At 34.0% G+C, this 27,912-nt stretch overlaps 3 long non-coding RNA genes across 3 annotated transcripts; all 3 read left to right on the top strand.

Annotated features, from left to right (window-relative positions):
• The first annotated feature begins 316 nt into the window (after positions 1-316).
• LOC125061477 lies at positions 317-3,411 on the top strand. Its single transcript, XR_007119049.1, has 3 exons — positions 317-359; positions 2,992-3,051; positions 3,297-3,411. It is a non-coding gene; the product is annotated as an uncharacterized LOC125061477 (long non-coding RNA).
• Positions 3,412-4,691: 1,280 nt separating this feature from the next.
• LOC125061635 lies at positions 4,692-6,575 on the top strand. Its single transcript, XR_007119065.1, has 4 exons — positions 4,692-4,860; positions 5,379-5,418; positions 5,875-5,949; positions 6,427-6,575. It is a non-coding gene; the product is annotated as an uncharacterized LOC125061635 (long non-coding RNA).
• Positions 6,576-19,766: 13,191 nt separating this feature from the next.
• On the top strand, positions 19,767-25,574 carry LOC125061578. The gene is made up of 3 exons (XR_007119060.1): positions 19,767-19,961; positions 20,839-20,860; positions 25,392-25,574. It is a non-coding gene; the product is annotated as an uncharacterized LOC125061578 (long non-coding RNA).
• The last annotated feature ends 2,338 nt before the right edge of the window (positions 25,575-27,912 follow it).

Here is a 27,912-nt window from a genome sequence, read left to right as displayed (position 1 = left end):
AATGTCCCTAAGTCGAATTGAGGATTCTGGTACAATTATTAAAATGTTATACATACCTCTTCAATCTTTGTAATGGGATGCATTTTTCTTCTTCTGAAATAAATAATTTGAGGTTAAACAAATTCTTAGCCAAGGATGGTTGGTAGCTTTGTAGCTGCTTTATGAGGAATCAGGTTCGATTCTCGGTCAGCGCAAACATTTATTAATTTATAATAAATGTTTGCGCTGACCGAGAATCGAACCTGATTCCTCATAAAGCAGCTACAAAGCTACCAACCATCCTTGGCTAAGAATTTGTTTAACCTCAAATTATTTATTTCAGAAGAAGAAAAATGCATCCCATTACAAAGATTGAAGAGGTATGTATAACATTTTAATAATTGTACCAGAATCCTCAATTCGACTTAGGGACATTCAAAAGAGTGTACCAATACCACGGCAACCCGAGCCCTCTGGCATTGGTGGCGGGTTTAACAACACCTGGTAAAATGAATAATTAATAGAGATATTACCGTTATAATTTAGTATAAGTTCGTAGATTGTGTACAATTAGTAGTTAATTCGTTGGCTAATTCTACCATTAGAAAATGGTATGGACGACCCTACCTGAATCATACTTGTTAGCTTGTGAACGTTTTTTTAATGATGATTGGACAATTCACACCAATTGACCTAGTCCCATGCTAAGCTGGTGAAGCTAGTGTTATGGGTACTAGGCAACGGATATACATACATATTATAGATAGATAGACATATAAAAACATATTTAAACACCCAAGACCTAAGCACAACACCAAATGCTCATCACATCGATGTTTGTCTCAGCCGGGGATCGAACCCGGGACCCATGGATTCGCAGTCAGGGGTACTAACAACTAGACCAATGAGCCGTCTGAACTTAGTAGTAAGTTTTTACAGGAACTTAACTAATAACATAAAAAACAATTAATATAAAATTAAACTAAAAACAGGTAAAAACTTAAAATCTAAACCTTTTAATAAATAATGAAATTCTTGTGAATTCAGCCAGTGTGCAACTAAATATATCCGTCTCACAATAATATTCAGTGTGCGCAAGACATTTATGTTCATTTATCCTGTGAATTATAAATCATTACCAATTTCGAGTGATCCGATTTGAATATTAAGTACCAATAGAAAGCTATTTTAATTGTCAGTCATAGTTTTTTTTTTTTCAAAAATGTATTAGTAGACTAGAGAAAAATTATCGAAGGAAAACGTATCTTTGGTACGCTGCTTTAACGTTGAGAGATACATGAATTATAAAGAAAAGTTGTAGATCTTAATAATTTCTATAAAAAGTCAACGACAGCACAACTTACTCTACAAATCACAAATAGCCCAACAAAATGTGCCCGTGTCAACTATAGGGTGTCTCAGTAAGAGTGCACTTTTTCATTTTTAAATAAAAACAAGTATTTTATGACAGAGTTCTGATATTTTTATTGTATTGTAAAGAAGACATGTTCCGATTAAGTATGGAATAAAATATCCAGCAAATTACCTCCACGGCTCTGATGACAGGCCATTACACTTTTCATGAAATTTTCCATGATTTTTGCACAGAGATGTGGCTGTATCTCACCAATGACGCGTTGGATTTCCGATTGGAGCTCAGGAATGGTTTCGGGTTTATTTGCATATAACTCGAAATTTCACAAAACCCCAAAGAAAAAATTACACGGCGTTAAATTGCACGATCTTGGTGGCTAGTTGACATCAAAATTTCATGAGAACACATTATGTGTTCTGTTCATCGGAGAAAAAGACTTTTTTCGCAAAATTGGCATCGACTTCCCTTTTCTCCATTACTCATTGAGCAAATTGCCGGTACTTTCCTTGGTCTGCTGGTTTGAGCTCCTGAGTTAACTGAATCTTGTACGCATGAAGGTGGAGGTCTTTAGTCAAAATTTGCTGCGTCGAATTGATGTTTTCGGGTATTCGGCGACACTCTCGTTTACAGTAGCAATGTTTTCATGGGACCGACCGGTACGTTGACGCAAAGGATTCTTATAATCCATAATTGACCCAGTTTCTTCAAATTTTTTGGCCACTCTTCGATTGGTTGACACATTAGGTGCACTTTCTCGGCTGAAAATTTGGTGAAGTTTGCGAGCGTTTTCAGCGTTACTTTTGTGATGAGTTTTCACAATTATAACGAGTTGTTCTTTCAAAAAGTGCTCCATTTTTAATAATCGGAACAAACAGAGGTGACACCTGTCAAATTTCAGAGTTGCCACTTGCAGGAAAACAAAAATATTACAATTTTAAAAAGTGCACTCTTACTGAGACACCCTATAGTATCCAATAAGAAGACAACAAAAATGTCTCAATACTTTTCCGCGTCTTGATAAGGGTTGGGAGACAATGATTAAAAGTGATAACACTAAACTATTTTGCATATAAGATCAATAACCACTAGACCAATTGTTCTCCTTTTTTTATATAATACGGGACACCCAAAAAGGGCAGTCACCGCAGTCGCATTTTTAGTGGGTGCGTTGCCGGCCTTTTCTCAACCATATTTATCCATTTTACCACGAAAAATCCAAAAAGTTAAATAAACAGCGACCCCGTCACTGTTATAATATATAATATTTTTAACGAACTATAAGTAGTTTGTATTTATTATTTTTAAACAGACTGCGACCCAAGTCTAAAGGTCTCCAAGTAGGTGATCAGCCTCCAGTGCCTGACACACGCCGTCGACTTTTTGGGTCTAAGACATGTCGGTTTCCTCACGATGATTTCCTTCACCGTTCCAGCAAATATTAAATGCGCACCTATGTGCGCATTTAATATTTGCTTTCTATAAAGAAAGTCCATTGGTGCAGCCGGGGATCGAACCTACGACCGCAGCTATGAGAGTGGCACGTGAAGCCACTAGGCCAACACTAATCTATAGTTGGAGGAATTATTTAATAGTTTTAATTTGTATTAAAATATTAAATATATTTAAACTTGTTTTAGTCCCGTCGACACAAACGAGATTTTTCATTTGAGGAATATTTCAACAAACTCCAAACTCAGGTAAGTCGTTTTTATTGTTAAATTAAGGATATAATTATAATATTTATTTGTAATCGATGTCTGCGAAGGGGACGGTTATATATTCCTCATTCATTTTAATCTCATTATAATAAAGAAACCCCGCGGATTTACCGTTGTTGATGGCGATGCGAAATGTACTTATTTACAAATAAAATCATCAATATCTGTCGAGCCGTTTTAAGAATTCGTCGAGATGGTTTTAAAATTATTCTTTTTTTTTACAGCAAGCGACCGCAGTTTCCTACGTCAGAAAAATCATGGGAACCGGACCATTGGCGAATAATTTAATTATTGTCGGTATAGGGGAACATAATAACAATAATATATACTTTTGAATTATTAAATATAATATTTATTTAAATAAAACCTAAACATCACAATAAAATATACAGTATTTACAATTTTCTTAACCTGCTTAGTAATAATAAAAATAATTTAAAAAGAATATTGAAACAAATTTAAAATTTTTGGTCCCTGTGGCAGTGTACCTTTAACGCTGGCAGCATTTCCTCGCTGTATTGCAATTATTATTCATTGAGCGAGGGAAACACCAGCTCTGGAGTCACCGGTACTATCTACCAGGGCCTTAACTCTTTTATTAGCGCGTGTGCACTTGAACCCCACAAAGGGAACAAAATCGAATTTGAAGGAAAGACTTACATTTGAGCTTTATTTTCCGCCTGCTTGCTGCAGCTTTTTCCTTGTCCGAGGGAGGTGAGCTGGTTCCACATAGTGGTGGTAAAAACTGCCTTAAAAAACGCTTAGTTGTAGAACGACGCACGTCGAGGTGATACGGATAATATTTTGTATTCTGCTTTGACGTTCGGTGACGAAAGAACCGGCCAAATGGTGGTGATCGAACAGACTTTCGCAAGGGCTAGGTGCCTTATTATTTTATAAAAATTGAGGGGTGGGACCACCCTTAACATTTAGGGGGATGAAAATTAGATGTTGTCCGATTCTCAGACTTACTGAATATGCATAAAAAATTTCATAAGAATCAGTCAAGCCGTTTCGGAGGAGTATGGGAACGAACATTGTGACACGAGAATTTTAAATATTAGATATTATGTAGTATTGTCTTTTATTAACATAACTTTTACACATTTAAAGAAAACACTTTTTTACCGGATTGAAGTTATGTATTATTAGAAATTTATAATTATTTTACATAATTTAAAAAAAATCTAACGTTTCGCGTGAAACGTCGGAAAAATAAATATATATATATTTACGTCGTGTTTAGATATTATGTTGAAAGGTTCAAATATTTACGAAAGGAAACAAATCAAAACAATTATCAAATACGTAATACCTAATTCGGCTATGCTGTGTGACGGTGCGTGCTCATAATGCAGGTGAGATAGCGGTATATATCTTAATACTCCTTTTAAACATATACTGCGATAGCTTACACAAATCAAGGCTGATACAGAACTGAAAAAGTAAAAAAGAACAAGATTCCTCATTTTACGGACATTGAATAAAACTTGTTGTCTGCTGAAAATCACAATATTTACGAGATACACCCTTGAACATTTTTTTCCAATTCAATATAGCACAAGTCAGTAATATAAACTGTGGTTCCCTAACGTTTACGTCATGTCTGTGTTTTCCGTAATATGTAAATAAAAATAATACGAACAAGAATACGGGTCTCACACGATCACAAACCAGTCAAAGATCGACGCTCAATCCGCGAAGGCTGTAGTTAAAAATGCAGACTTTATTAATGATAGCAATCTCAGTTTTAGTTATTGTTTCTTTAGCTGATACGAGGCCCGCTGAGTAAGTATTTTTATAATATTATAAATTAAATTTTTAATTAATGTCTACAATGAAAATTAATTTATTAATTCTTTAACAAAAAAATTCCATTTTAAAACGGTTTTCATATATTCAGAAACTTTTGATGAGAGATGTTTTACTGGAGATTTGTTTTTTTAAAATCAGTGGCGCTACAACCTTTTTAGGTATGGACCAGATTTCTGTATCTGTTTCATGATCATTTGTTAATCTAATAGTCAAGTAAGTGATCGGCCTCCTGTGCCTTACGCACGTCGTCGACTATTTGAGTCTTAGGCAAGCCGATTTCCTCACTATGTTTTCCTCCCGTTCGAGCGAATGTTAAACAAGCACATGGAAAGTCCGTTGGTGTAAAGCCGGGGATCGAACCTACGACCTAAGCGATGAGAGTCGCACGCTGAAGCCTTTAAGCCAACACATGTAGATTTATTTATGTATTAATAAATTGTTGGCCTTTGTGTATCTATTGTTTGAGTACACACAATATTGTTGTTTTCCAGGAAAACGTTAGAAGAAAACCAAATAGAGACTGTAACTCAGGTGAGTACTTTTGTTACATAAAATATTTGTTATTATAACTTTTTATACAAAGGTAAAAAAAAATAAAGTTTAAATTATCTCTCAACTAATATTATTTTAACAACGACATTAAATAACAGTTAATGTTCAAAAAACCCGCGAAAACTGCTGTTTTTTTATTGAAGTCTGAATCAAATGTCATAAATTGACCATAAACTACACTAACTTAATGAACCACAGATAACAAACGCAACCTGTGATAACCTTATAACATTGGTGTAACAGATTAACAATATATAACGATTTTTTTATAAAAAACTCATATTAGTTGCCAAATCTTTTACCAAATCTAGTTTCTATAGCTACTTCAAAGAATAAAAATTATTTTTCTACGTCTTGTTGCAATTGCGATGCTATTAGCTGGGTATAAAAAAAAATATCTGTTTACCTAATTTACGTATATGTATTTTGTTTCAGGGGCACAGAGAAAAACGTAATCCGCAGTCATATTCTTATTCATATCAAGAATCGCATAGCAGCAGCTATAGTCATGTATGTTAGCCATTGTATATATTAAATGTTTATTAAGTCTATGAGTACGTAGTATCTAAGAGTAGCAAGTATCTTTGTTTAGTGATTTCAAGCATGGGCTCAGCTCTGCGATTCTGTAACTCACTTTTCGAACTCACACAGCGGTTTCCGCATCGGCGGTCGCTCTCAAATCAGTCGTGAAGCAGTCATTTTATGATTTGGCATTCTGATAAACAATAAGTAGTTTATTGTTTAAGCTCCCACCTTTTTTCAGCGACCGCCGATGCGAAAACCGTTGTGTGAGTTCGAAAAGTGAGTTACAGAATCGCAGGGCTGGGCTGTAACTTTCAAGCGATACCGACGTTTTTGTATGCGATATCAGACTAGTTCTCTTACCGTAGCCGTTGGGAAAAACTCGGCATTGAAGTCGGTATCGGTATTTGCAAGGCCTGAGGATTTTTTCATTATTTTTCATTTGTTTTCTTTCAATTGTTTCAGTCTTCATCATCCAGTTATAAATACAGTTACAGTGGTTCCGGGCCTGTGAAATTTATCATCGTTGGCAACGGGAATGGAAATAAAAACTATATACACACTAGCTGATACGAAATAAATTAAAACGATATTAAATAAATAAATATATTTATTTTATGAATTTTTACTCACGTCACCTTACAGACTATAAAAACAACTTTTCTGTGTGTGTATATATTTATTAAAAGATAAAAATATTTGTATTATTTATATAGTCACTATAAGATGTTAGGTTAGCTAATTACGTAATAACTTAAGGCAGAAGGTCCTTTAATTAGGAATTTAATAAATTAACCGACTTGGTATCACATAACTTACAAGTCATACATATACAAGTACGTATCACATACAAGTTGCGTTTTTGATATTTCAAAATATAATTTATTTAAATACACTTTTAAATTTACTTTTGCAAGTTCTTAAATCAAGGGCGTTGCCGAGAAGAACTGGCAATTAACACTCCCACACTCTTTTTAATCGCCAAGTTTCTCTCACTAGTAAATCCTTATTCAGCTCTTAATGAGCGACTCTGAGCGCCATCATAAGAGCCGCTTAGGAAGGAGTAAAAATTATACTAATCAATTTTTTTTTTTTTTTTTTAGACAATTCACACTAATTGACCTAGTCCCATGCTAAGCTGGTGAAGCTTGTGTTATGGGTACTGGGCAACGGATATACATACATAGATAGATAGACATATAAATACATATTTAAACACCCAAGACCTAAGCACAACACCAAATGCTCATCACATCGATGTTCGTCTTAGCCGGGGATCGAACCCGGGACCCATGGATTCGCAGTCAGGGGTACTAACCACTAGACCGATGAGTCGTCTTTGAATTTCAAAGTCCCTTCAGGAGTTCCAAAACATCCTTATTCTGAGACCTCCTTAATGAGCAACTCTGTGTGTCATCATAAGAGTCGCTTAGGAAGGAGTAAAAATTATCCTAATCAAAAATTCCAAAGTCCCTTCAGGAGTTCCAAAACATCCTTATTCTTAGACCTCCTTAATGAGCAACTCTGTGTGTCATCATAAGAGTCGCTGAGGAAGGAGTAAAAGTTATCACGATATTTTATTACCTACTTGTATTGATTGAAATTTCTCATGATTGGGTGTTTTTTTTTAATTTCTCAAATTGTTAAATGCGCTCATATAAAATCAATTGGTGCACCGGGGATCGAACTTACAACTGCCCATTAACAGGCCAACACTGGGCAATGTCAAAACCAAGTTTAATACTAGCTAATCTAGAAAGTGTTAAATATTCATTATTTAATTTACTCAATGGGAAAACCTCAAATAAACCTTGCGTATGCGAAATATCAGGCGGGAGAACCCCAGCTATTTACGCAAGAATGATAATGTTGCGCGTCTCAAGTGACTTATGAGGAAACACTTTAAAAAATTTTTTTTTTTTTTTTAAAAGACAATTCACACCAATTGACCTAGTCCCATCCTAAGCTGGTGAAGCTTGTGTTATGGGTACTAGGCAATGGATATACATACATATTATAGATAGATATACATATAAATACATATTTAAACACCCAAGACCTAAGAACAACACCAAATGCTCATCACATCGATGTTCGCCTCAGCCAGGGATCGAACCCGGGACCCATGGATTCGCAGTCAGGGGTACTAACCACTAGACCAATGAGTCGTCAAAATGACACCAATTATATGGAGATTTCAGAATGAAATAAATATCATTTACGATGGATTTTTTACTATGGAGAGTGTTCAGAGGAGTTGTTCGTTCTAATACCTGCAGCTGAGTTTCATCATCGGACGTCAAGGCAAAATACAAAATACCATCCGTATCACCTCGACGTCCGTCGTTCCACAACTGAGCGTTTTCTAAGGCAGTTTTTGCCGCGCACCACCACTATGTGGAACCAGCTGCCCACAGAAATATTTTCGAACCAATTCGACTTAGGGGTTCAAGAAAAGAGCGTACCAATTCTTGAAAGGCCGGCAACGCACTTGCGAGCCTTCTGGCATTGTGAGTGTCTATGGGCGGCGGTATCACTTAACATCAGGTGAGCCCGTTTGCCTCCTATTACATTAAAAAAAAAAAACGAATTCTTGTATCCAGTCTAGTAAATGAATATCTTACCTAATTAAAGAATCATTTAATCGTGCTACATACGTATAATATGTATTTACAATTTTCTTAACCTATAAAGTAATAAAAAAATATTAAAAAGAAAATTAAAACAAATCTAAAAAGTTAGGTCTGTGGCACTGTACCTTAACGCAGCAATTCCTCGCTATATTGCGATACTTATTCGTTGAGCCAGGAAAGCACCAGCTCTGGGGTCACCGGTACTATCTACCAGGCGCTAACTTAAATCTTTAATAAGCGCCTGTGCATTTGAACCCCACGGTCCAAGAGTCTCTTACTTACTTTGATACAGACCTATTCGTCTTTAGTTTACATGGATCTCAGAAGAAAAAGCCCACAAACTCAGCCGAGTTTTATATTTTCCTTGTTTACGAATCATATATTGCAGTAAGAATTTGCAACATTACTAAACACTAGCCGGAAGATTTGTATACGAGACAGAGCTAAGTATCCCCGAATCTGAAAAAGGTATTAGACTTTGCATAGATTCAACTCTGAATTTTATTTATTTATTAACACTTCGTTACATATAGAAATATAATACAGTTGACATTATTAAATGAATAGGGGGCAACTGGCGGCCTTATCGCTTTCGAGCGATCTCTTCCAGGTTACCAATGTGATTAAAACACAAGAACATATTTAGCTTTATTCGTTTTGGAAGTAGTAGTAGAATGGTACATTCTTGTTATAGTTTAAGAAAAACACACTTTTATATTAAATATATAGGATATATTTAATATAAAAGTGTGTTTATCTGTATAAAAAAAGTTTATAATAAATTTAATTTGGATTATTTTCATTCGAAACACGATACATTCGAGTGGTGTACGTAAATTTAACCCCCTTAAAATGAATTAATCTCATTGCACTTATAATGTATTACTGTCTCTTTCTATGTTTACTATAATAAAAAGAGACAGTTTAGTACTTTAGCTTAAACATGGCTTAAACTGAGTTATAAAGTATGAATCAAATTGTGTCGATTATGACGGCGCGTGAAGCGTAGAATAATATAAGAAAATAATTATTACCAAGGAATAACGAGGTTTTTAAACAGCTTATAAAAGAAATCTGTATTTTGTCAAATATCTTTAGAATTATCGCTTTTACACAATATGTGTGTATTCCGTTTTTGGCTTTTTTGTGTAATTGTGTAGATATCAACTAGCAGTAAGAATACCGATACCGAGCTGATTTTCCTTAAGAACCCTTATATTTGTTTCATTAATTTAATTAAGACATATATACAGGAAATGTATCCTTTCATAAATATGTAGAAACCCATATCTCAATTACTACAGCCCTGCGATTCTGTAACTCACTTTTCGAACTCACACAGCGGTTTTCGCATCGGCGGTCCCTCTGAAATCAGTCGTGAAGCAGTCATTTTATGATTTGGCATTCTAAAAAGGTGGGAGCTTGTAGTTTATTGTTTATTAGATGCCAAATCATAAAATGACTGCTTCACGACTGATTTCAGAGGGACCGCCGATGCGAAAACCGTTGTGTGAGTTCGAAAAGTGAGTTACAGAATCGCAGGGCAGAGCCGATTTTACTACATGTTTTACAGAATCTTGGACTGTTCTCTAAGTTGTATGTACCTAATTAAAATCAAAGCTTAAAAACCCAATTTGAATTTGTGAACAAAGACTAATACTATGAGTTCCTAACTCACTTAATTCCAAAACATTCAAACGATAACCTCCGCTTTTTAAGTCGGTATTTTGAACTGATATCGCCTAAAAAATTATAAACAAGAAAAAACTTAATAACGAAGCAACTGGTTTATCGTTGAATAACGTCAGTCAAAGTTTATCTGTCTCACGGAGTGGTCAAGATATAGTATTATATTTTTATAAATAATATAAAAATATCAAATAATGAATTCCGCAGTGGTTATTACATTCGCCGTTTTATTAATTGCTTCCATTGTGCAATCACGACCGTCTGAGTAAGTTTTTTAACTATATTGTAATAGACAGCTTTAACGCGGACCGCGTTATAGGAAATCGCGTTGGAGTATTCTCGTAAAACCAATTGAACAATTCAAAAACTATGAACATGAATTTAATAAAGTTATTTATTTTATAACACAATTTAAAGCGCGCAAAACTTATTATGGGCTTGATAAATCATTTTATATATCTCCGCGTTATAGCAGGGTAGTGACGTTATACTTAAACGCGTTATAGGGGAAATGTATTCGTGTAGATAACTTTGGTGTATTTATAACCAAAATGTCAGTACCGTACCGTAAAGGATTTTCACTAGCCGGCCTAGTGATTGGAGACGTAGGTCTAGATATCTCTGGTCAGAGTGAAGGAAGTCCTGCTGCTGAAAGCCAGTAATTGGCGGGACTGGATAGGAAGAAGTTTCTCGTTTCGAAGGGCAACGGTACTCAAGAGCGAAGACGAGAAGAACAGCGGGATATCTCAGTCACATTTTTATGATTTTTAGAAACAGACACATATGGTTGAAACTCCAATAAACTTTAAAAAAATCTTAAATATTAGGTGATTATTTTAAACTTTAAATCATACAACTGTCATACATTATAGGTATGGTCATATATAGACATCGGATTATTAATTATATGCATTTGCATATGCAAACATGCAAATGCATATAATTCTATTTTTACAGCATTATTGCATATTTTGGTACTTTTTCATTGATAGTGCTTATTTGAATAGTTAGGTATACGTGTTTGGCAAATATTGCTATTATCTCAACACATTTCAGTAATATACCCGATGCGATTGAGAAATTAGAAACAAAAAACTTTCCTCTATGCCAGTCCTTGGAAACAATAGAAAAAATTATTGAACAGAGTAACGCCCTTCCGAGTTCACTATCGCAAAAAGTTCGTGGCAAATTAAATGCAGTTTTGTATAAAAATCCCGGTTTTGAAGGGATAAAGAAAATTGACGCGTTTATCAACGGCACCGGACAAAGTCTGCCTGAAGAGGTCTCTGCAGAAATGGCGCCAAATTTTAAGTTGTGTCCGGTAACGTCAGTTGACGTAGAAACGTCATTTTCAGCCTATAAATTAATATTAAGTGACAAACGTCACAAGTTTGCTCAAGAAAACTTGGAAAAATATATTATTGTTTACTGTCACAAGAATTATAATAAATAAGTTCATTAATTAATTCTATGTAATAAATTATTAGTTTTATTTTTATTTTTTATTCTAATTGCATTTTTACTGTGCATATTTTATGCATATTTCGCCCTTTTTTAGTGCATATTTGCATGCATATTTTGGCATTTTGATAGTGCATATTATCCGATGTCTAGTCATATATAACTGTCCCTTGAAGAGCGAAAAGCTATTGTTCCATCATCAAATGACGAGATAACTAGAAGTATTACAAACTTCAATCATTTACTACGCGGACGAAACGACTCAAAGCCAAATTTGGTCTACGTAACTAGAGACTTTATAATCAGTTAAAAGATCGAAAATTAACTGGGATTTGTTTGTGGGATTAACAATATTTTATGCGTATACGCAATCATTTATTGACATAAACTTGACAATATTAATGTTGTATTATTTGGTTTTTCAGAAGCAGAGACGAATTAAATAATGGATTAGAATCTCAGGTGAGTTTTAACATATACAGGGACTTCTTTGATCTATATTTTCTTTGCAGTATATATACCTAACATAAAACTAAATTTTTCTTAGTGATCCAATTTTAATCCAACATATGTTGTTATACCAGGAATCAAATCCTAAATAAGAAAATACATCTGCATTTTCAAAATAAAATTAATCGTTTATTTGCAATGAAGTACATTCAGATAAATTAATTACAAAAAACCCCATAATCAGCCATATAAAAATAGACATGCAAATGTCATCTTTATATCTTTATCTATATATATAAAAAGAAAATGGTGTTCGTTTGAGGCTCTTTCACGCTTAAACCACTGATCGTATCGACATGAAACTACCACCATTCGATGCGAAATTTTTCCTAGATGGTTAATTCCAACGTTCCTTCATTTTTTTATTTCTGTTTTACTTTTATGAAAATTTTTCCCGCTAATAAAAACAAAAGAGGCTTCCTAGAACCGCAAAACGTCAACATCTGTTAAAAACTCGATTTTCGAAATATTTCAATTTGCTTAGCGGGAAGTTAAAAAGAAGAATAATAAAAATATGAAAAAAAATAAAATAATGAAACATAAAATTTATTTTAATTCGTCCAGCAAAGCGGGCGCGAAACGGCTAGTTAATTATCATAATAATAAGTGTTAAGTTATTAATAATTGCTGTTAAAACTTAATAATTAATCCTCAGTCCTCCTAAAACATTTACAAAATATACACACACTCAAAATATATAAATAACGCGTCACGTTGCTTGTCCGCTATGGACTCCTAAATTACTTAACTGATTTCAATCAGATTTGCACCGTGTGCAGTTTGATCTAACTTAAAAGATAGGATAGCTTACATATTATATATATAATTCTAATATCCGTCTGTATATCACTAAACTCCTCTTAACCGGCTGGACCGATTTGAATGATTTGGTAGATATTTTAGATTCACAAATCAGCCTGGCAGATGGCGCTGCAGTCGGTACTTTCATACCTTGTTTAATATCCTAATCGCTTGAAATATCATGCATGACATCTGTCGGGTCCGCTAGTCTACACTAATCTACACTAATATTATAAAGAAGAAAACTTTGTTTGTTTGATTGTAATGAATAGGCTCATAAACTACTAGACCGATTTTAAAAATTCTTTCACCATTCGAAAGCTACATTATCCACGAGTAATATAGGCTATATTTAATTTTGAACAAAAATAGGGTTCCGTAAGATATTAGGGTTTTTCGGACACAAGGTGTAAAAAATCAACCAAAAAAGTTACTTATTTTGCGTACCCTGCATAAACTATTAAAGATAGAACCATAAAATGTTTTAAGTAATTGTAGATCTTATAAATATCTACAAAAAAACTATACCTATCTATGTCGAGTGAGGCACAATAACCATAAATGCTATAATGACATGGCAAAACGGCGTTTGCCGGATCAGCTAGTTATATATATTTTCATTTCAAGGACCTCTTATAGAGTATAGGCCTCCTCCAAGGCTCCATCTCTCTCTGTCTTGGGAATTTTTTTCCCAATCTTCTCCACCAACTTCCTAAACCTTGTCAGCCCACTGCAAGAGGGCGACCTCTCTTTCTTTTCTATCATAACATAAAGGCAACTTGCGTTTAAAAATTAATTAATTCATGTCATAACTATAATTAGACGGAAAATAACAAACGAATACTATTTTAAAAATATAGCAAGACTAAGATTATTTAAAGGTTCTATAAACATACATTGACCCTTAAGACTTTGACCCGCAAATTTTATATTTTATCTATGCTTATAGGCCTTTCATAGATTTGGGTCTCAGACAGCGGTTTATTTACGATATTTTCCTTAATCATGTATAAATTGCGCACATAGAAAAAACAATTGAAACATCCGCTTACACGACCTCTGACCGATAGATACTCGTGCGCAGATTAACAACTTTTACTCTCTTATTCATTCAAATTAAATCAGTTCAATTTGCACCCTTTTAACTATTACGTATCTATGATTTAATATTATCTATGGTCGTTCCCTGTAGTATCGCTCGGACCGCCTGTCATGGCTGAATTATATGTTTATGAATAACAGTATTGTCGTCTTATTTTAATGAATACTAACCTTGCAGACGCGAAGTACTTCTCTGTAGAATTGTGTTTATGCAGCCAATAATATGGACAAACGGTACTTTAAAAATGTTGCAATTAGACTGATTTAGTTTTTATAAGGCGGTTAACCATAGGGACTAGGAATAAGAAGGAAAGGAAGGGAATAGAGCTGAGTTTCATTATCAGATGGCAAAGCAGAATACAAAATACCATCCGTATCACCAGGCATCATTCCACAACTGAGCGTTTCTTAAGGCAATTTTTGTGCGCTCTAAATGGAACCAGCTGCCCACTGAAGTATTACCGAACCAATTCGACTTAGGGTCCTTAAACAAAAGAGAGTACCACTTCTTGAAAGGCTGGCAACACACTTGCGAGCCCTCTGCCAATGTTTGGGCGTCGGTATCACTTAACATCAGGTAAGCCTCCTGCCCGTTTGCCCTGTTACATAAAGAATAGAAAAGAAGGAAATAACTTTTTGTCTTGTTTATCAACTATGAATATTCCTTTAGAGTCAAAGCATTCAGTATTATGAATAACACATTCCAAAGCGATAATTTTATATTAATCATCACATGTCCAATAGCAAATTTGAACTTTAATATGTTTACACTAAGTAAATTATTGCAAAATTGACATAAGCGTCGGCGACTTCCTTAAAGATTTTACGCCATTTTCCTGTAACCTTTCCGTCGACCTAATTAGCGTATAAATCACAATGACACAGGATTTTATAATAATCTATATTACGTATTAACTGATTTAACTATGTGCCAAAGAGAAACGCGTAATTTTTTTTTTGTTGTTTATCGGGTGATTACAACAAAAAAAATACAAGAAGCTTGTTCATTCAATAAGCATTTCGCTAAATAGGTTTTGTCTTTGCGGAAATTTCTACAAAAACAATATACCTTAAATAGAGTTAAATAATAAGAATAAAAAATATTACAATATATGCACACATAGCCTGCACATGCATTCTTGTGCGTAAACTCGTTTTATTGATATTAACGGGTTTAAACAGGTCAACAAACTTGATACATGTAATTTTCTGAGGTTTTTCCTCATCTCGGTATACAAACGAGCGACTTATTGCGAATTTTGAAATATGAGAAATATTTAAATAAATCAGTGGCGCTACAACCTTTTTAGGTCTTTGCCTCAGATATTCGAATCTGTTTCAATATTATTTGTCAATCTTATACGCAAGTAGATGATCAGCCTCCTGTGACACACGCCGTCGACTTTTTGGGTCTTAGGCAAGTCGGTTTCCTCACGATGTTTCCTTCACCGTTTGAGTAAAAGTTAAATGCGCACATAGAAAGTCCATTGGTGCACATGAGCGAATCGAACCTACGACCTTAGGGATGAGAGTCGCACACTGAAGCCACTGGGCCAACACTGCTTTTGACAAATATTTACTTAAGGAAATATTTTCAATTATTTTCTGTTTAAAGTCTAGGCTTGTAAAGTATACGATTTTTACACCTGTGGTCGTACTTTCGACTTCTGGGTCACTCCTGCATCACTTATTTATTACACAATTAATAATAAAATCCTTTTATACTACATTGAAATACATTATATATTATTATGATATATTATTAACTAGCTGACCCGGCAAATGTTTGTTTTGCCATATTATTTCTAGGAAACATTTTTGGGGTTGATCGTAGAGGGGTGAAAAATTAGGGTTTATATGTATGTTGTACCTATCATAAAAAAATAAAAACAATTTTTTTTACAAAAAAATATTTTTTGGCGTGTCCACCCTTTATCATTTAGGGGTTTGAAAAATAGATAGTAGCCGATTCTTAGACTTACTGAATATGCATAAAAATTTCATAAGAATCGGTGGAGCCGTTTCGAAGGAGTATGAGAACGAACATTGTGACACGAGAATTTTCTATTTTAGATATATTTCTATCATCATTACTAGATCTGTGTGCTCTTTTTGGGCAAAATTCCGACATTTCTGTCTCTCTATATAGGACTCTATATAGGAGAATTATACAAATTATTTATTTATTTTTATTTATTTACACTTCGTTGCAAATAAAAGAAACACAATACATAAAAATTATAAGGGATGCAACGGGCGGCCTTATTGCTAATAAGCGATCTCTTGAAGACAACCCTAGTTAAAGAGAAAAACTAAAAAAAAGAAAAAGAAACATGATGCGTGCGAGAAGTGCAGAACCAAATGTTATATATATATATATATATATAGAACCTTAATCTAAAGTAATACAAAAAAATATTATTAACAAATATATGTTTGGTTAATTTATGTTTTAATTCTTTTTCAGGCACTACGATCGAAAAGGGATTCATTTACATTTGAAGAAGCTCATAGTAGTCAATCGGTAAGTGTTAACTTATATCTACTTTTTTATATATCTCCCATTATATTTTATTTCTTTAATTATTGTTGATATGTGTGTTTTGTTAGTAATAAATGTTGTGTCTATGTCTACTTAGCTATTCAAACATTACATTAATCATACCATGCCTCCTGCTGATAGAGGACAAATCTCTGTTTTTAATTTATTTTATTATTATTTATTGCTTAAGATGTCATGTGGAACATGGTGTATTGGCTCAACAAACGTTGTGTAAAACAAAAAACTTGGCGATTAAAAAGAGTGGCGGAGAGTTTATTGCCAGTTCTTTACTTCCGTTCCGCCCTGGATTTGAGAACTGGCAGTAAATGTAAAATTAGAAGCATTTAATGTATATTTCTTTTTTGACGTTCAAAAGTGTATATTGTGTTACCTATATGAATGAATGATTTTTGACTGTTGACTTTTGACTTTTTGACGTGACAACGTCTTATAATTCGATGGAGCCGGCTGCACGCACGAAAAAACATGACTCATGCGGCGTTACCTCTGAGGCGTTCCATTTAAGGCTTGAAGTGCAAGCGAGAGCACTCGTTCCGCGCTCTCGCTTGCACACAAAAATTGACATAATTGTATTTATGCGTACAAATAAATGTAACTTGATCAATTCAATTGTGATTTCCATTTACTTCCTTCTCTATATCCATACAAAATATCTATCTAACAAATAAAATTAAAATTTTCTTTTGAAAAATGCAACCATTCCATCAGTATTTTCTTATGACGTTGTCACGTTCAACTATCGTCAGTAAACCGACTTTACAGACAACCGATATTTTTTTCTTATATCAAGTGTTGTGTTATAAATATAATTTCCTGTTTTTCAGTCATCTTCTTCTAGCCACTACCGAAAGTTTAGCAGTTCCGGTTCCGTACCAAATACCTTCGTCTTCGTTGGATTTGGCAAAAACAACGAAAATCACATTCACGTCTGAGACAGGAGACGACTACGAAGAGACATTATTTTTAAGATATCAAAATTTGTTTTCAATCATTTAAATATAATAGTATTATTATAAAATAAACTTGTATTTCATCTTTTATTTATATATAAATCAACATTAACCTATAGCTTAGTTCACATATACATATGTTATGGTAATGTAGGCACTGTCTCAATTTTTTATATTTTATTATTTCAAATTAAATCAATCCACTTTAAACACTAGATTCCGCGACTTCACTTGCGCAAGATTAGTACTTTTTTGGAGAATATTGACCTCCCCCCCATGTAACGCGCCGTAACGTTTTTCTGTACCCAATAGTAAAACGTTTCGTGACCACCAAGTGACTCTTTACACCTGAAAGCTTATGTGGTGTAAATTACTGGAAAGTCGAAAATAATATTAACAATAACGCGTAATTCAATCCCCGCCACGCATCGTAACGTTTTACAAAAGGACCCCCCCCCCCAAATTCGTTACGTAATACTTGAACGCTCCCTGTGACCTAAATCGTGTCCACGAGAGACTTCCTTGCCTATCCTATTCCACTTCCTTTCCCTTCTTTAGCTCTCTTTAATAAAGACAAAGATAAACTATAAGAGTTCCAGTTTTCATTTAAACTAAGTATATCATAAGGGGCCTCATAGCCTAACGGTCTTATTAAGTGGCAGCTAGGTGAGGGGTACCGGGTTCGATTCCCGGTTCGAGGGCAAGTTTTAATTTAATTTTAATTTGTTCTCGGCCTTTGGGAGGGTTGTGCGGTACCGGACGAGTGCTTAAACCGTACATGGAGGACACGGTCGAATTTCTAAAGACAAGCACGAATTATAAAAAATCCTTTACTTAACGCTGGCTAATGCACAAATCGTGCCAGAGCCATAAAAAAAAATATCATAAATGTGTATGTTTCAATAAGATAATATTAACATCTAGTCCTATTTTCCTGTTAGTATGAAGTATATGTGACAAAATAGGACTTTTGCTGACTGATGCTCCGAGGCAGTGGCGGATTAACCAGCAGGCTGAGTTGGCCTAGGGCGGCAGATTTTTAGGGCGGAAAATTTGGAGTCAGAAAGAAATAGAAAAAAAATTACGTGTGGCACTGGGGATTGCCGCGGTAAAGCTATTGCTTTTTTTTCAACTTATGCAATTATAATTATTTATTTATGGAGTATTTTTTTTTCTTTGATATTAATTCAATCTACCACTCTACCAGACTCAGACTAACACGCCTATCCGATCACGCTAAACCGATGTGAGACGCAGTATGCGTTCTGTCCCGCTCTAACGCGTATTGGTCGCACCTATATTACGTCATCATGTGTTAGGTTTATTTCGTTACGGAATTTCTTGATTCGGTCGCCGCGCTCAAAGCCTGCGATAAAATCTATGCAATAGCTTAAAAATTGACGTTCTCTGATGTTTTATAGATAGAAACAAATTTTGCCAATGACTTTCCCCTCTTACTTGTATTTATACATTTGGTGTAGCAAAATAACCGTATTCTTGAGTAAAACAGCTAGTTCCCCGCCCCCCAACCAGTAATCCTCTGCGCCCTGAGTTCACACTTTATATGCGTGAAAAGAGCTGATTGCTGAAAATGCCTTACCCTCTAATTCCCTATACCCTCTTCCCCCTATCAACTTATACATGTCAGTCCTACTACTGGTTGGAGGCTGCACACTGGATGGTTTATGTATAACTTTTTGTACTCAAAAACCAAAAAATATTTTACGTGCATTTTAAAATGCGACAAAAAACATTATGTCCGTGCATTGAGTCGGGGAACTCGCCCTACTCAAACTGCGCCGGTACTATATTTTTATGCAATCGAAATGAAGATATAATGCGCTGGCGCAATCTTAGAATCGCTATTGCGACCACTGAGGATTCTTCTAGAAATGTGACCAGCCCATTGCCAATGTAATTTTAAGCTTTATTTTAAACACAATAATTGTGACTGATAAATCTAAAAGCGCCCCTAGTGTTACAACTCAGAACTAAATATTTTATAATTCAGCGCCACCTATTGACAACTATTAAGAACGCATTCCAAACTTTTAAGTTAATAAACAAGAAAATTGCCATATAATTAAGCTCAAACACGTGTAATGGCAACACAATATAACCAGTTTCCACCGCATTTGTGTTCTCGGGTTGTTCATTCGCACAAGGATAAAGTTAATATATTATTTATAATAAGTGCTACAAAAGTCGTGTTAAAATGTTGAAGAAACTATTAATAATTATGTTATCATTATTATTTGTATTAAATACAATTAATGCTATTCCAATGCCACGGTAAGATGAAACACTTTTGCAAATTTTAAATACGGAAATATATTAGATACATTTCCAAAGTTAATGACTTTGTTATTATTAAACAAAAAGTCACGTTATACTTAAAGACTGATATCATTTTCCTGTTATTGCATTTAACTAATCTTAGCGAAAACAAAGTCATGTAAATACTTTAGAACTAATAACTAAAACGAATCTTAAACTATAAAGGAATCAGCTATTTTCACTTATATAATCCAACCCCTTTAACAAAAATTGTTAGCACTCTTTTGATTATTTCATTGTCTCTTTCTATCAAATTATGTGTTTGCTGTAATTAAAAGAGATGACTATGCGTAATAACTATTCATGAATAAAAATACTTAATCGATTTAAAATATCAATCAAAAAGGGTTCTAATAATTGTTTTGAATTGTTCAAGATAGATCACTTGCAAGCTTAAATAAAATGTGTCAAATCTTAAATTTTTTTGGCTAATTTTTATTACAAAATTATCCTTTAAACGTGCGAATGACGGCAACGGCTAGATAGATCTTTTAATATTTTAGACAAAAAAATGCCCACTTAGGTATAATATAAAATTTATTTTTCAATAACTCTAGAATTTCTGAAAACGGTACAATAGTGTTTCAGTTTCTTTGTTACAAAAATATAACACACGAGAATTAGAAGACATTTCTTTGTCCGTTCAATATTATTATTGAAGTCGATGAAAGTGCCTTTCATACAATATTATTGTACCTCTATTACATTTACTTACGTTGTTAAGTGGAAAATAAAGATAAAAATTCGTTTTCTTCAAAAAAACATCAAATTTGTTGAAATTTTTATATAAAGTTCATTTCGCTTGTTTAATGTTTATTTTTATTTTTTTCAGAAACGACGATCCAAACTTCGATGTAAGTATTCCAATCTTGAAAATTTTATCACAAGATAAAATTTAAAAAATAGGGGCCTCATAGCCTAGCAGTCTTATTAAGTGGCAGCTAGGTGAGGGGTACCGGGTTCGATTCCCGGTTTGAGGGCAAGTTAAAAACTTGTATTAAAATTTAAATTAAATTTGTTCTCGGCCTTTGGGAGGGTTGTGCGGTACCGGGCGAGTGCCTGTACCGTACATGGAGGACACGGTCGAATTTCTAAAGACAAGCACGAATTATAAAAAATCCTATACTTGACGCTGGCTAATGCACAAATCGTGCCAGAGCCATAAAAATAAAAATTAAAAAAGATGTAGGCTTCGTATGTTTCTATGTTTCCTTGTTCTATTACGCTATATAGACAAGTGACTACACACTACTTACGTCAATCAAACATAAATTATATAGAAATGATATAACACATGTAATCTACGATATTAGTTATAAATGCGCACCATACCAATTATGCAATAGTTCTGTCAAGTATACGCCAAAGTGACAATGTCAGTGACTGACAATTTACATACCGATCGTTAATTTATCGATGCAAGCTGTTAAATATAACCTAGCGTCTAGTGCAGTGATGCAAACTCCTACATGTTTATCCTAGAAGCAACTTCAACTAACATCACCTCCATCTACCCTTTAACCCTGGAAAGATAGTCTGCGTAAAATTTACGCATGCGTTTTCGAATAATTGCTCTATCTTTCTAATTAGCGCGAATCCATAGCTGTGCGTTTAGGACATTTCATTCGTGGTTGGGAGCTGCCGCGTGACGTAAGTGTCAATAAGGTAAGTGCCACCGATTTTGAAATATAACGACCGCGTGAGTCAAAATTACGCTGGTTATCTTTATCGTGACTTTTATGATTTTGGCTTATATGACAGTTTTAGTACTGTTTTAATACTTTATATTATAACTAATATTATAATTAAATTTTTAAAGATATTGAGGCAAATATATATCACAATGGGGAATATCAATTGAAACCAACACGAAATCCTGGCCGCTCTTATGCAAAGTGATGACGAGCTTCCGTGTGAGGACACCGACAGTGAAGTAGCGGACCACGTTTAAAGTTTTCTTTTTTTTTAAGTAAAAATAAAGGAGTTTAAAAAATTATCTGCAGTATTAATTATTCTAATATATGTGTATATATAATAACATACAGGTAATTAAAATAAACTATTAAACCTAGACCTACAACTAATTCAAATTCTTGCGTAAATTTTACGCATGATTATCTTTTCCGTATTACAAAATATGATTATCTTTCTAGGGTTAAAAGGTACCATCTACCCTTTAAATGGTGCCTTCTACCTTTTAAAAGGTACCATCTACCCTTTAAAAGGTACCATCTACCATTTAAAAGGTACCATCTACCCTTTAAAAGGTACCATCTACCATTGAAAAGGTACCATCTACCCTTTAAATGGTGCCTTCTACCTTTTAAAAGGTACCATCTACCCTTTAAAAGGTACCATCTACCATTTAAAAGGTACCATCTACCCTTTAAAAGGTACCATCTACCATTTAAAAGGTACCATCTACCCTTTAAATGGTGCCTTCTACCTTTTAAAAGGTACCATCTACCCTTTAAAAGGTACCATCTACCATTTAAAAGGTACCATCTACCCTTTAAAAGGTACCATCTACCATTTAAAAGGTACCATCTACCATTTAAAAGGTACCATCTACCATTTAAAAGGTACCATCTACCCTTTAAAAGGAACCATCTACCCTTTAAAAGGTACCATCTACCCTTTAAAAGGTACCAACTACCCTTTAAAAGGTACCATCTACCCTTTAAAAGGTACCATCTACCATTTAAAAGGTACCATCTACCCTTTAAAAGGTACCATCTACCCTTTAAAAGGTACCATCTACCCTTTAAAAGGTACCATCTACCCTTTAAAAGGTACCCCCTAATTCATCCTGTTACCACATTTTGTATATGTATTTAGCTACTGGAATATAATACTATCTAATAAAATAACAGTTTTCAGTAAGTTATTTGTTGATATTAAAACTACCAAGACTTTTAAAAATTGACTTTAGTCGAAATGAGTTTCTTTAGTACATGCCAAATTATACTTGGTAGTATATGCATTGCTTGCTGCTTAAGTTTATTCCCAAATACATAATAATACGTCACATTTGACGGGTGCTACTTGTGGTGACTGGTCGGAATTGAATTCGTGTATGCGGTGATGTTAGTTAATTTGACTATGTAATTGCGTGTTGTTCGTATTTTACCATGCCTCTCTATGTATTAATTTTTTTTATTATTATTTATTACTTAAGATGTCAGTCATGTGGAACATGGTGTAATGGTTGCAGCTCCTTACAAACATTGAGTAAAACAAAAAACTTGGCGATTAAAAAGAGTGGGGGAGAGTTACTGCCAGTTCTTCTCTTCCGTTCTACGCCCTTGATTTGAGAACTGGCAGTAAATGTAAAATTAGAAGCAATTAATATATATTAATATATATTTCTGACTTATGACGTTCATACTCGTAAGTGTACATTGCGTTACCTATATGATCTAATAATCTAACTAATAAAATCAGTTCTAACTTCGAAATAATGAATGCTAAATTCGATAGATATTAAGAGTTGTCAATTGTGATCTATTAAATTGGTTCTGTAAGTTTTCTTATTAACCAGCATATTTGTTATATCAATAAACGTTGGAAAAGGAGGACGTTCTTCGCAAAGGAGGGAGAAATGGAATGATGAAATGAGAGGATGCCTGGACTATCTATAATATCATTGTAGCAAGGAGCATTGTTGACCATGTAGCGGCTTTACGACTAACCGCTGTCGTAGACTGCGCGGCTGCTGGACTTTTTATGCGCGCATATAACACACACAGTAAAGGAAATCAACATGAGGAAACCGGCATACCTTAGACCCAAAAACTCGACAGCGTGTGTCAGGAGGCTAATCACATACTGTTAGGAAAAAATGGCTGTCTGTAAAGTAAGTTTACGGATAGTTTAACGTGACAAAATCTTAACAAAACATAGATGATTGGATACTTAAGTCGAGTGGAAGAGAGATAAATGCGGCGCAAGCGTACAATGATCGTAACGGGACAATGAGTTATGCTTTTTCGTGCGTGCAGCCAGTCCTCGTCGATTTATTAGACGTCACGTCAAAACAAATGAACGAAACAGATACAGAAATCTGAACCCAAGACATTGTAGAAGAAGATTGTAGCGTCACCAGTTTATCATTATAGACCCAATTTTTTTTAAATACAATTTACGAACAACACTAGTGTGCAAATCTTGAATGGGAATTACTATAATCAACATTAAATATACGTTTTATAAAACCTCTATTTTAATTTGATTCCATATTCTTTATTAATGACGCTTTTGTTTTGATTCATATGCAAATTAAACAATAATATTAACATAAAACTATAAAAATCTATATAAAATAACTACTATTAACCGTTTATTAAAGACTTGAATTCCAATTGAATTTATTTTATTTTTGCTCACAAACTTGCACTATATATATGTATCATATATAGTAATGAATATTAAAAAATGTATTAGTAATAATAACAATCAAATACACAGTATTTACAATTTTCTTAACCTACGCAGTAATGTTAAAAATAATTAAAAATTAAAACAAATTTAAAAAGTTTGGTACCTGTGGCAGTGTACCTTTAACGCTGGCAGCATTTCCTCCCTGAATTGCGATACGTATTCGTTGAGCGAGGAAAGCACCAACTCTGGGGTCACCGGTACCATACAAGGCGCCCCTTGAACCCCACGGCCCAAGGGTCACTACTCCAAAGGAAACAAAATCGAAGTTGGGAGGAAATACTTATATTTAAGCCGTTTATAAAAATGTTAAATTAAGGCAATCTAATGAAAATATGTTATTGTATATCCTAATATGCGTGAAAATGACATTAGAACTTAAGCAGCCCTAACCATGCAACTTTCTCACAATCGAGTAGCAATATCACAGCACACAACTCACGAGGGGACTCTTAGTATTGAAGAAGTCGCATGGGGCCGCACATCATCCGCGAATATACACTGTAAATATGTATATGCAGAAATGGTGAACTTTTTTTTTTTTATTGAGAAAAAGCTTGCCAACGCTTGGCACACTGACACATTGGTAAAAACAAACACAAAATACAATTTTTAATGTGACAAGCACTTACAGGCAAACATGACAAACATATAGAGATCAAAACCTATTAATCTGTAATAAGTAATTCGTAACTGTTTTGTTACCATAAAACTTCATAATTATAGAAGTATTGTCAAATAAATTGTCGTAAACTCTTGCCAATTTAAAACGTGCCTGTCAGTGCTGCTTTTCTGCACTGCACTGCCTGCTCTTCATTCTCTGGTTTGACACATTTCGCCTCATTAACTTACTTGAGGAATTAAATTCTTTTCAAATATTTTATTCCATGATTGTGTGTGTTCAATAGGTCCTTGCGAATCTGACCGTCTCATAACGTTTATTTTTAGTTTGAGCTGGATGAAAATGGCTTCCCGAAGGGCTGGGTTTTCGGAAAATGCGATGGCTGTAAAATTACTAACATCGGAAACGGCGAAAAAAACACAAACACAGTTTATATAAAAGATAAATAAATGTATTTTATTTAATATAGTGCAAAGTTGTATACGTAAGATTAAAAAGATATATTAAAACTTTTTTTTATTATCCCTTAATATAAGAACACACGTCTTACATACAAAAAAAAATCTTATAATATTAATCATCAATCCACTTGACCACACAAAAAATTTCATCAAAATCTGACCAGCCGTTTAGGACTTTAATAACGAACACATGCACAGTAGATTTATATATAAGGTTGGGGGAAAAGTATGTATGAAACTTGCTGGTTTTGGTATCATCAAAGGTTTAAATTTTAAAGAAGATAATTCCAAATTCAATTAGGATTTTTTTTATTTATTTTTCCATAGGGAACAAAATCGATGTTGAAGGAAAGACTCTTATATTGGAGCCATTTAAAAATGTTAAATTGAGGCAATCTAATGAAAATATGTTATTGTATATCCTATATATGCGTGAAAATGACATGAGAACTTAATCAGCGCTAACCAGATCCATGCAACTTCCTCACAATCGAGTAGCAATATCGCAGCACACAACTCACGAGGGGACTCTTTGTATTGAAGAAGCCGCTTGGGTCCGCCAAGTATCCGCGAAAATACACTGTAAACATATGTATACGTAGGATAATAACACTCCTAATTATAGAAATACTAGCGGACCCGACAGACGTTGTCCTGTCTTAACTATGAATATTGATATAAATAACTAATCAAATTATTTCCGAAACAAAGTGTTTACTTGATGATATACAACATTCTTTATTTGCTTTTCTGCCTTGCGATTCTGTAACTCACTTTTCGAACTCACACAGCGGTTTTATAAGGTGGGAGCTTGTAGTTTATCAGAATGCCAAATCATAAAATGACTGCTTCACGACTGATTTGAGAGCGACCGCCGATGCGAAAACCGCTGTGTGAGTTCGAAAAGTGAGTTACAGAATCGCAGGGCTGGCGCGGATCTAAATAGTTTAGCAAACTTACCAAAAGTCCATATTAAATTGTACTTTTAATAATAGGCGTGATAGCTCCGAACTAACGGTAATGTGCACTAATGCATTTTTTGTTAGAAACCGAAATTGTTTTAAAACTAGTGCTGCCCTCTCTTGATACTCTGGTTTCACACAATTGTGCTCTATAATATTGTGGCAGTTGAAGAAATTCTCTCCGAATATTTTATTCCATGATTGTTTATATTAAACTAGCAGACCGGCCAAGCGTTGCTGTGCTTAAGGTTTTTGTTATATTACATATTAGTAAACTATTCAAGGGAAACGGTAGGAGAACACCAGTCATGGGGACCACCATGCTTTATTGGTGGTTATGCCATTAAATTTTAGCTTATGTGAAACGTTGGTACTTTCAACACAGCGCCATCTGTTAGAATTGTGACTATCAAATAATAAACAAATATTTTGCAATAAAATAATATTGCGGGTATAAATTGAGAAGTAAGATCCACCTTAAAAGATAGGATATCTTTTAAGGTGGATCAAACTACACACGGTGTGCAAATTTGATTGATATCGGTTCGGTAGTTTAGGAGTCCATAGCGGACAAACAACGTGACACGTAATTTATATATATTAAGATAAGTCCTTGCTAATCTGACCGTCTCATAACGATTATTTTTAGTTACAGCTGGATGAAAATGGCTTCCCGAAGGGCTGGTTTTTCGGAAAATGCGATGGCTGTAAAATTACTAACATCGGAAATGGCGAAGGAAACACAAACACAGTTTATATAAAAGATAAATAAATGTATTTTTTTAATATAGTTTAAAGTTTATAATACGTAAGATTAAAAAATATACCAAACCGTTTTTTTATTATCCCTTATTATTAATAGACTAGCGGATCCGACAAAAACCTGTACGTAATACAAAAAAAGATATCTAATAATGTAAATCCTCGATTCCACTTGAACACACAAAAAATTTCATTAAAATCTGTCCAGCCATTTCTACGATTAACGTTTTAATTAAATTAAAGAGTTACTTGAACTAAAAGTCTTCTATACGTACCTACGGCTCGCTTATCTGCTACTTTGAATGGTCCAATGAATAGGCTGTTTCGCTCTTACAACTTAATTCCTAACATTGATGAAAATATTGATATATTTTACAACAACTTTCCAACTTACCGTAACTTTGCTTATTATGATCGTAATAAGGTTTAAGTTTTCATTTAGTTTAGGTTATTATTGTTATATTTATTTTACTTTTTATCTTTTTAGTTTTAGTTATTTATTTATTTTTGTGTTTGTTTGTTTTACTTTTTTCCTTTGATAGATTAAGTATGTTCTAATATAATTGATGTGTATGTGTGTCATATTTTCTTGTGTTTTTAGGCATATACATTGTTTTAGAACGTATAAATAAATAAAAAAATAACATCGAATTACAACAATA

Source organism: Pieris napi, chromosome 23 (genome assembly GCF_905475465.1).
Source record: "Pieris napi chromosome 23, ilPieNapi1.2, whole genome shotgun sequence".
Taxonomy (NCBI): domain Eukaryota; kingdom Metazoa; phylum Arthropoda; class Insecta; order Lepidoptera; family Pieridae; genus Pieris; species Pieris napi.
Note: the sequence above shows the minus strand (reverse complement) of the source record. Positions and strands in the feature narration are given on the sequence as shown.